We start from the raw sequence: 9,957 nt of genomic DNA, 5'->3' as shown, positions 1-9,957 counted from the left end.
AGACAGACCTCGCCGGGAAGTGCCTTAGCTGAAGAGAGGTGCCTCACTCAAGGTCATACCCGACACCCCTTCCTGGAGCAGCCCACATCCAGTGACGTATAATGGTCTGGCACCCTCGCCCCGCCTTCAAAGTTCCCTGTGGGGTCAGCGGAGGCCTATGTTGAGACTGTTTTGCAGCCCAATTTCTCTCTCTGCGCAAATTGTTTCTCACTTTCCTTCTATTCCAAAGATGTTGATCCCAAGAGTACTCCTCATAAATGTCATTCATGGAAGTTTCCATCTCTGGGTCTGCTTCTGGGAAACTCAACCTGTGACACCAATCCCACATGAAATATTTATGTGCTACTCCCTGGGTTCCTTGTTTAATAAACATTATCTAGCAATAACATGGGGATAAGATCACAACTCAAAATAGGCTAGCTTACAGCTTTGCAGCTTGTTTTGTGTCACTTCTTTTTTTCTGATTCTCACAAGCCCTGTCACACCACAACTCCTATTTCTAGGTGTGGAAGACAGAATAGTGGCCCCCAGAGAGGGCTTTGTCCTAATCCCCAGAACCTGTGAATATGATAATTCCATGGCATAGGGAAATTAGGATTGCAGATAGAAAAGGTTGATAATCAAGTGATCTTAAAATAGGAAGATTATACTGAATTTAACAGGCTCAATGTAATTACGAGGATCCCTAGACATGGAAGAGGGAGGCAGAAGAGAATCAGAATGAGATGTGACTGTGGAAGACAGCCAGGGAGATGTGAAAAGTACTCACTCGCCATTGCTGGAGGAGATGGAGGAAGGAGTCATAAACCAGGGAATAAAGGTGGCCTCCAGAAAGTGTAAAGGCAAGGAAATGGATTCTTCCCTAGAACCTCCAGAAAGAAGTGCAGCCCTGCAGACATCTTTATTCTAGCCCATGTCAGATTTCTAGCCTAAAGAACTGTAAAATAATACATTTTGTTTTAAGCCATTTAATTTGTGGTAATTTGTTACAGCAGCAATAGGAGACCAGACACTGGGCAAATCTACTTCATTCCCAAGGGTTCACTTACAGGCGAGGCCTCAGCAGGAGCAGCGAGGAGGAAGCAGTTAGAGCAGAACAGCCTCTCACATGAATAACCCTCAGCCCTCCTGTCTTGATGCCACTATGAAAGGAGAAAGCGTCTAATATTTCTCTATAATCAACCTTTTTAAAGTGAAATAATAAATCTGAGAATTTTAGCAGTGAAAGAAAGTGTAAAGTTCATCTGAATCAATGGTTTTCAAGCTTTCCTTTAACACAGAAACCTTTTTTAAAAAAAATAGGAAATCACAAATGTGCAGTATCCAAGACATGAAAGTGGAGCTATCCTGATTGAAGCCCAAGACCCGTGGTCTTTTGCCTTCCCTGAGGAACTCAAAGGGCAAAAACCACCCACCTAGGACATGTGGCCCCTGGGCTAGAGAACAGCAAAACAAAAATTAGAACTCAAGCCTCTACCACAGCCCAGAGCCTAGGCAAAGAGATCCACGATAGGCTGTTCTCAGAATACTTGTGTAACAGGCTTCTCTGGTCAATGAGATTTATGCAGTATCACAGGACATCTGTGAATTTCCTACAGCCAGGTCTAACGCCTCTTCTTGCATGTTATTTGTGTATGTTTCAGTTTGTTATATATAGGATCTTCACACCTAGAGCCAGTCCCACTGGAGATGTGAGATAAGCAGCTTACTACGTGATGTGACTGTGTGACAGCACAGTCATCGTCTGACTCCAAACCCCTCCCCCGGGAGTCTGCCAAGATCCCTGACACTCTACCATTGGAGTCACCAAGGTATTGCCTCCAAAAGGCTCCCTTCAAAATTTAAATACATTTAATTGATTGCAAGGCTCACACTGTATCATTTCTAAACATCTTTAAAATTAGGACCTAACCAATCTCTGGATTCTTGCAGTTATAATTTTTTAATGGTACATAAACGAATGTAGCATCTTGAAATCAATGTCATTTTAGATTTGAAGAAATATGGTATGTGACTTGGGGGTATGAGAAATAAATTAACCCATTAGCACCTGTGAAGGCTGAAGCAGATCAGAGTCCTCAGAGAATGGAGATAGGAGTGTGTGTGCATGTGTGGGTGTGTACGTGTGCAAGGTAGAGTCTCCACACTAGGAGGGGTCTGAGCAGGCAAGAACAAGCACGACGGGGAAGGGAGGGAGACACGGGAAAGGTTTCTGGGGCTGTGTAGAGTTTATATTTTGACATAGAAATTGAATAAATTAAGATCCTCATTTGGAGACATGAGAAAAGGTTTTTTGGGTTGTGTAAAGTTTGTATTCTGATATAAGAAATTGAATAAATTAAGATCCTCATTTGTTCTTGGCAGCAAATGAGATTCCAAAATGGTTGGTAGAGTTATGTTGCAATGACATTCCTTATTTCAGAGTCTGTAATCAAGTAAATCAAGTTAATCAAGTAAATAAAAAATATATAGTTTTAAATGTAACTCCTTCATTCCACCAAATGGACATACTCATCATTTCTCTGTACTAGCTGAAGATCAGATGTCAGCTAATGTGAGGCTTAAAGAGTAACAGTCAACTCGACTTTTGTTTGTCCTTCCAGTCCATTTGGCGAAATGAACAATTAATTCATTTTACCAGCATCTTCTGCCTTAACCAAAGGTCAGCAGCCCAAAGGTATTTGCCAATCCTAGAATGACATTTAAGATCTAAAAAATAAAAATATACTTTTGAAATACAGACATGTGTTCATTCATTAACTAATAATTATGATGAAGACAAGGGTTTATTATTTAAACAATTTTGTTTGAGAACAGAAGGAGAAACCAAAATTGCAATCCAGGGACTTGTTATTTCGCCTTCCTTGCTGCAAAAATTAGCTATCACTTGGTGTCCAGCCAAGGCCACGAAGTCCCACTTTGCTTGCCTTTCATTATAAATTTGGAGATGTGCTCCTCTGGAAAACAAATTGGCACTAACATATAATAAAACTCCATGCAAAAGGACAACAGACCTTTCCAAATCACACAGAGAAAAAACAACAGTTTTCTGCTGACAAATTCATCATGCCACTGTCTGCAGTTCACCAATATGCGTGCAAATGGTTGGAATATTTTTATGTTTGGCAGAAAAGATAAAGGTCTAAAGAAGAAATATCACTGATGGCTTAACTGAACAGAACATAATGAACGAAAATCTCTCAATTTTAGCAGCTCCCTCTCCAGCCCTTAGAGCACGCCCAGTGGTGGTGCAAACCCTTTACCCAGGTTTTCCTGCAGAAGCTACTAGCATTTACCAATGTGCTAGCTGATCTGAGGGAAGGTACAGAGATGCACAAGTTGACCACAGAATGCAGCCCTAAGTGAGCAAATGGACTGAGAGAGCTAAAAATCTTGCAAACAGGTACCATTTGTGAAATCAGTTCCCCTTGTTTCAAATTCATTAATGGTGAATTCCTGTATGCTGAGTTTCTGCAAAACACAGCCCATCTGGTTAGAAAAATGCCTACACCATAATTCAGCAGACATTTTCTCAAAACATACCATGTGCAAGGCATTGGATGGGGCACCAACAGGGATACATGTTGACATTGTAGAGCATTCTGCCCTCAAGGAGCTCACTGTCCATGGGAGAGACAGAAATGTCCACAATAGGAAGAGGGGCAGGGTGACAGCGCTGTCACCCAGCCACAGAGGATAAATGGGTGTGATGGGACTCACAGAGGAGAGAGAGAGAGACATCCTGATGCTGGATGGTGGGAGGAATGAAGACGGTGTTCCTACCTGTGGCAGGTGTAAGAACACATGGTAGGTGAAAGGAGGTGCATTTGGTCCACATCTTAACAGAAGAGTAGAATTTTAACAGGGAATGATGAAGAAAGTTCATTTAGGGCAGAGAACACAATATGAACCAAGAGATGACCGCGGGAAAACGTGGGGGTGTTTAGAGCGAGGGTGAGTTGCTTGGAGTGGTAGTGGTGGAAAGAAAGAGGCTGGACTGTGCTGGTTTGTCCAGATGCTGTCTGGCGGGACTGAGGACACTGGGAGGCTGTGGAGCAGGGGGGTATCCTATCAGGTCACACCATCTGTCTTTGCCACCAATCCACCCTTCCAGGGCTCAGAAGAGGGAGGAGTAAATGCTGATTTTAGCCTGGTTTTCTGGCAATTACAGGAATCACTGCCCTGCGCATGGTCTGACCTCATGCCTTAGCCTTCATCTAAAGAAACCAAGCCTTTATTATAGTCTAGCACCCCTTCTAACAAGCCCATTTGAAATCAAGACACCCACTGGGATACCAGTCAAAGAGAGCAATGAGGGCAGAGCCCAGCCAACTGAGTGATGCTTTCATCCACCCCTCTACCTGGAGTTAAATTCAGAGAGGTAAGCCTCACACTACAGTTAGAACATTTTCAACACCTCAAAAAGAATTCCTATTCCTCTTAGCCCCTCAGTCCTATCTACCACCTCCTCAACCCTAGGCAACCACTGATCTACTTTCTGACTACAGAAATCTATAGAGATTTGTCTGTTTTGAGCATCTCATGTAAGTGGGATGATGCAGTAACACCTTTTGCCCCTGGCTAGCTTCACTTAACAAAAAGCTTTCAGCGTTTATCCATGCTGCAGCATCTAGCAGTATTTTATTCCTTTTTTATGGCCAAATAATATTTCATTAGGGATATACCACATTTTATTAATCTATTCATCAGTTGATGGATAGTTGTGTTGTTTTTGCTTTCTGGCCGTTATGAATAATTCTGCTATGAACACTTGTGTACAAGTTTTCAATTATCTTAGGTGTATATATATGAAAGTGAAATTGCTGGGTCTTTTCTTTTCCATTCCCGTTTCTTCTAGCACTTAACATGTGTAAGTATCTACTAAATTAATGAATAAAAAGGCATCTCATCTTCTTAGAAGATTTTTGGGCGGTTACTACAAAACACACCAACATTAACAACTACAATTGGCAGTTAAGCCTCGTCACAGTTTGCTTCGTGGCTTATTTAGGTTGAGACAAGCCAGGGACTCCTCTCACCTGCTTGATCCTTCTTGTGAAGCTGAGGAAGCTGGGGTGGGTGGGTAGAGTGAGCGTGCACCTCCCCAGGTCACCCAGGAGACGGAGGCTTGCCTGACTCTGGCAGGTTCTCAGCAGCAAAGGCCCCAGAATCTGGCTGACTCACTCCAGAAGACAGAGCTGCCAGGAGCCCAGTCAGCCGTGATGGGGCTTCACAAGGATGGCAACTCCACGCTGGGCTGTGGGATGAGGACGAGAGGGGACAGGGGCTGCATTTCCACTGACCCACCAATCTAAAGACGCTCAGGGCAGGGTGTGTGTGTGTATGTGGGGAGGTAGGGGTGGTGGCCTGGGGCACGTGCACCTGTGTGTACTTAGTATTTCTGTGAGTTTGCTGCTGCCCACAACCCAAGGGTTATTATCAGTAATAAAGGGCCACATGGGGACTTGGAGTTCTTATCCAGACAGCAGATACCATGATGAGGCCTCAGCGCATACCTCATGCACCTTCCACACTCCTGCCCAGCTGGCACCGGGCTGCTCAGCAGGACAGCACAAGCAAGGGGCAAACTGCTTTGGCAGCTGTGATCCAGATTTATTGAGGGTAATGGGCGGCTGGGAAGGTTCCCTCCCAGCTGGTGCTGGGCAGGACCATGCCCTTCCATGGGCATCCCCATGGCATGCCAGGCTGGGTCAGGCTCCTCACAGATGGTCTGGCAACACATGCTCTGACCCAGCACACAGCTTCTGGGGTTCATTGGTCCAAGCAGAGCTACAACAGGCAGCTTGGATTTCTAGGGAAGGAGCAGAAGGAAACTGCTCAGGCCGCCCACTTTCCTCCTCCTATTGACTTCCCATCTGCCCTTCGAGGCCCAGCTGCCCACACACAGCTCCTACCTCTTGTCACTGTGGGGCCCACGTGGACACCCCCTCCTTCCTGTGCTCTCTCATAGTTTGATGGGCTATTTTCTCTCCAGCAAGACTAAAATCCTTAAGGAAAAGAATACTTCTCCTTCCATAACAGCTCTTTTGAGACCTTCAGAAGACAGCCCCCAATTCAGAAATCAGTAAAAACATTGTCTCAGCCTCATCAAGCCACTTTCATGTCTAATAGTCATAGCCATCGGTCTGGCCCTTACTCAGTGCCTCAATGGGTCATTTAGCATATTAGCCAGTATTTCATGCCTAAATAATATTTCAGTCATGTTTCAAGAATGTCAAAAGTAGCACATGTTCAACATAGAAAATATGAAAGCATTAAAAAAAAATCCATCACCCCACATGCAGAAGTAAGTCCTATAAAATGTTGGTGTGTATGCTCCTGTTATTTTTCTATTTGTGTTTATTAATTACTTTTTCAAAATTGTGATTCAAATCTGCATGCTGTTTACAACTTGTTTAACCAATATAGCATACTGCTATTTGATTGGATGTTTTTGCAATTTTAATGGCTATGTAATATTCTATCACATGGATGTCATGTATTTTATTTAATCAAAGTTTAATTGTTCCTTATATTGATTATTTTCCATTTTAAAATTTATAAATAATGCCGTGATGAGTAATCCTATATAGAAATAATTTTGCATACTTCTGAATATTTTTAGGATATTATGGGATCAAAAATTATAAACTTCTTTACATTTTTAAAAAATTTTCTTTAAAATAGAGACAGGGTCTCATTATGTTGCACAGGTTGGTCTCAATCTCCTGGCCTCAAGAAATCCTCCCAGCTCAGCCTCCCAAAGTGCTAGGACTATAGGCATGAGCCACTGTACCTAGCCAAACATTTTTAAAGCTTCTTAAACTCCCTACCTAATTGCCCCTCAGTTATAGCAATTTACACGCCTACTGAATTTGCCTACAACAGTTTGTAATAAGCATCTTCTGATTGAAATCCTCAAAATCAAGGGAGAGGACAAGGGCTGAGCAGGCCTATGTTATTACCTAGTGTCTTACTCCAAAGTTGGAGTAAGAAAAGTAACACCCGGGCACGATGCTGCGCAGAATGGAGAGCTATGTGTTCGCAAAAATACCTTTATTCGTCAAGAAAATGTTACACCATCCCACATACTCCCTACCCCCAGTGTCCTCTGCTGTAAGAGACAGGCAAATATATAACACATTTTAGAAAGTGTTCCTTCCAAAGCCAGCAGGAAAGCAAACGTCCTTTCAGTGGCAGAGCAAGGAGGAATCTTGGTGTCAGGAATCCTGAGTCTCAAGGCCCAGCTCGCCTGCCATTCCCACAGAAATGTACCCATTCGGTGCCTTCAGCCTGACCCTCAGTTTCCCCATCCAACAGTTACAAAGATTATGAGAAGCAACAGAGTGGGATTATGTGAACATCAAACGAGATCGAGTATGCGAAAATACTAAATAGTCAAATGCTGACCTTATTGCTAAGACTGGATGCTTGAAGGGATAAGCAATATCCACTAGAGAGATGTTTTTCCCCTGGAGACGCTGGAAGGACAGAGCACTGCTCCAGTATCCCCAGGCACCTAAGAATACAGGAACTGCTATCAGCGACTGCTTTCCACATTCAGAGACTAAGAACTAGTTTCTGTAAGTCACAGGAGGAGAAAAAAAAGACCTTTGCCTATTTAAATTCTAGCCCACAAGGTTCTGCTCTAGACATGGTCAATTCAAGGCTTTTCTTGGTCCTTCATGTCATGGGGATTTAACTGCTCTACATTTGCAGGAAGCTTAATTGGCTCCGTTGCTATAGGATCTGCTCCTACCATTTTCCTTTGCATTCGTGGCAGGCCTCAGAGGAAAAGCTGGAAATAATAATGTACCAAGGTGAAACGAGGTGATGTGCTGGAAATTGCTTGGAAGACTATAAAATGCTATGCAAAGGTAAGGTCTCATTGTCACCTGCTGGCGGTGAAAGCAGTAGCTATGCAGGAGAGCCTGTGTGGCACAGTCAGGTGAATTCTGGTGCCAGAACCATGTGTATTGAGTCCTACAAAGTGCACGACACTGGGCACATTATTTAACCCACAAACCCTTGTTTCCTCCTCTTTCCAGCACCTTAAGCTCTCTGAGCTTGTCTTCGTTCATGTGTTTGCTGACTGCCTTCTTCCACAGAAGCAAGCTCCAGGAGGCAGGGAGATTTTCAGCCTTGTTAACTGGAAGATCCTGAGACAAGGAAGAGCCCTGCCTCCAAAATTAGTTGTCAAACAAATGAGTGCCTCTGGCACTCCCTTAGGACACTGTCTCCAGGAATTCTGTTTTGTCTCTCCAACCACTTCAAGGACTCAACTTGATGTCTGGAATAAGTGTGACAAGTTAGGGCTGTCTGTGGATGACAAGAGGATGGGCAAGGAGAGGGCACCACCGGAAAAATCATTAATCTACGTGAGCTCAACAGCAACTTGCTTTAGAAAACTCGACCCACTCCTTTGTTAAAAAAATATAGCCACGGCTGGGTGCGGTGGCTCACGCCTGTAATCCCAGCACTTTGGGAGGCCTAGGCGGGTGGATCATGAGGTCAAGAGATTGAGACCCCTGGTCAACATGGTGAAACCCCATCTCTACTAAAATACAAACATTAGCTGGGCGTGGTGGCGCGTGCCTGTAGTCTCAGCTACTCGGGAGGCTGAGGTAAGAGAATTGCTTGAACCCAGGAGGCGGAGGTTGCAGTGAGCCGACATTCTGCCACTGCACTCCAGCCTGGCACCTGGTGACAGAACAAGACTCTGTCTCAAAAAAAATAAATAAATAAAATAAAAATAAAAAATATAAAAAAATATAGCCACTAAAGGGATTGTGATTTTCTTATAGTGTCTCTGTGGACAATAATCATTCCCAGAAAGGAGTGTTAGTTTTAGATTGAAAAACACTCCTTGCTTTTGAAGAACATATACTCAATAAAGATAATGTTTCCACTCCTACAAAGAAAAAAAAAAAATGAAAAGACTAACTCCAAACCAGAAAAGCTTAATTCTTCGAGTGTATATGGTCCCACACAGGTCAGGGCGCTCTCTCTGCCAGGACAGTACTTCCTGCTTCATGCCTCCCTTCCTCTCTGCATCTCTAGAGGGAAGGCAGCCAGCTGTGACTGCGGGAAGGGTGCAAGGTAGCCAGCCTCTCCTGACAGAAATGTCAAGTGCTGAGTCTGAGCTGGGCTCTGCATCCTGGCCAGGACTTCACACTCACCAGCAGCTGTCAGGCGTAAGGGCCGGCTCAGGACCAGTTCTGCTCTGCTTCTGCGTTCCTAGCAACATATGTGGAGTGAATGATGGAGGAGAAGCCAGCTTGAATGAATGAGTGAATGAATGAACACGTGTTGAGGGCCATCTCTGTGCCAAGTCCTGTAGCAGGTACTGCCACCTATTTCTCCATCATCTGCCCAGCAATTCTGTGAAGTGGATGATATGCCTATTCAAGGTCAGGGAACTCAGGCAGTTTGCCAAAGAACTAACCCAGTACTCAACCCATGGTTTGGACCTACCAGAGAGCTGATAAAAGCTCAATTTTGGGCTTAATATGTGAGCAGTTCGTAAATGCTTTAATCTTCCTTCCTTCTTTCCTTCCTTCCTTCCTTCCTTCCCTCCTTCTTCCTTCCTTCCTGCCTTCCTTCCTTCCTTCCTTCCCCCTTTCCCTCTTTTTCTTTCTCACCTTCTCTCCTTCTCTCTCTCTTTCTTCCTTTCTTTCCAGATGGAGTCTTGCTCTGTCTCCCAGGCTGGAGTGCAGTGGTGTGATCATGGCTCACTGCAGCCTCAACCTCCCAGGCTCAGGCAGTCCTTCCACCTCAGCCTCCCAAGTACCTAGGACTATAAGGGTAACATGCACCACCACTCCCAACTAATTTGTTTTTTGTAAAGATGAGGGTCTCATCATGGTGCCCAGGCTGGTCTCAAACTCCTGGGCTCAAGCAATCCTCCCACCTCAGCCTCCCAAAGTGCTAGAATTACAGGCATGAGCCACTGCACCA

This window comes from Aotus nancymaae, unplaced genomic scaffold, assembly GCF_030222135.1.
Source record: "Aotus nancymaae isolate 86718 unplaced genomic scaffold, 86718_ANA_hifiasm-v0.15.2.pri h1tg000007l, whole genome shotgun sequence".
NCBI lineage: Eukaryota > Metazoa > Chordata > Mammalia > Primates > Aotidae > Aotus > Aotus nancymaae.
The sequence above is the reverse complement of the archived record's forward strand: the minus strand, read 5'-3'. Positions refer to the sequence as shown.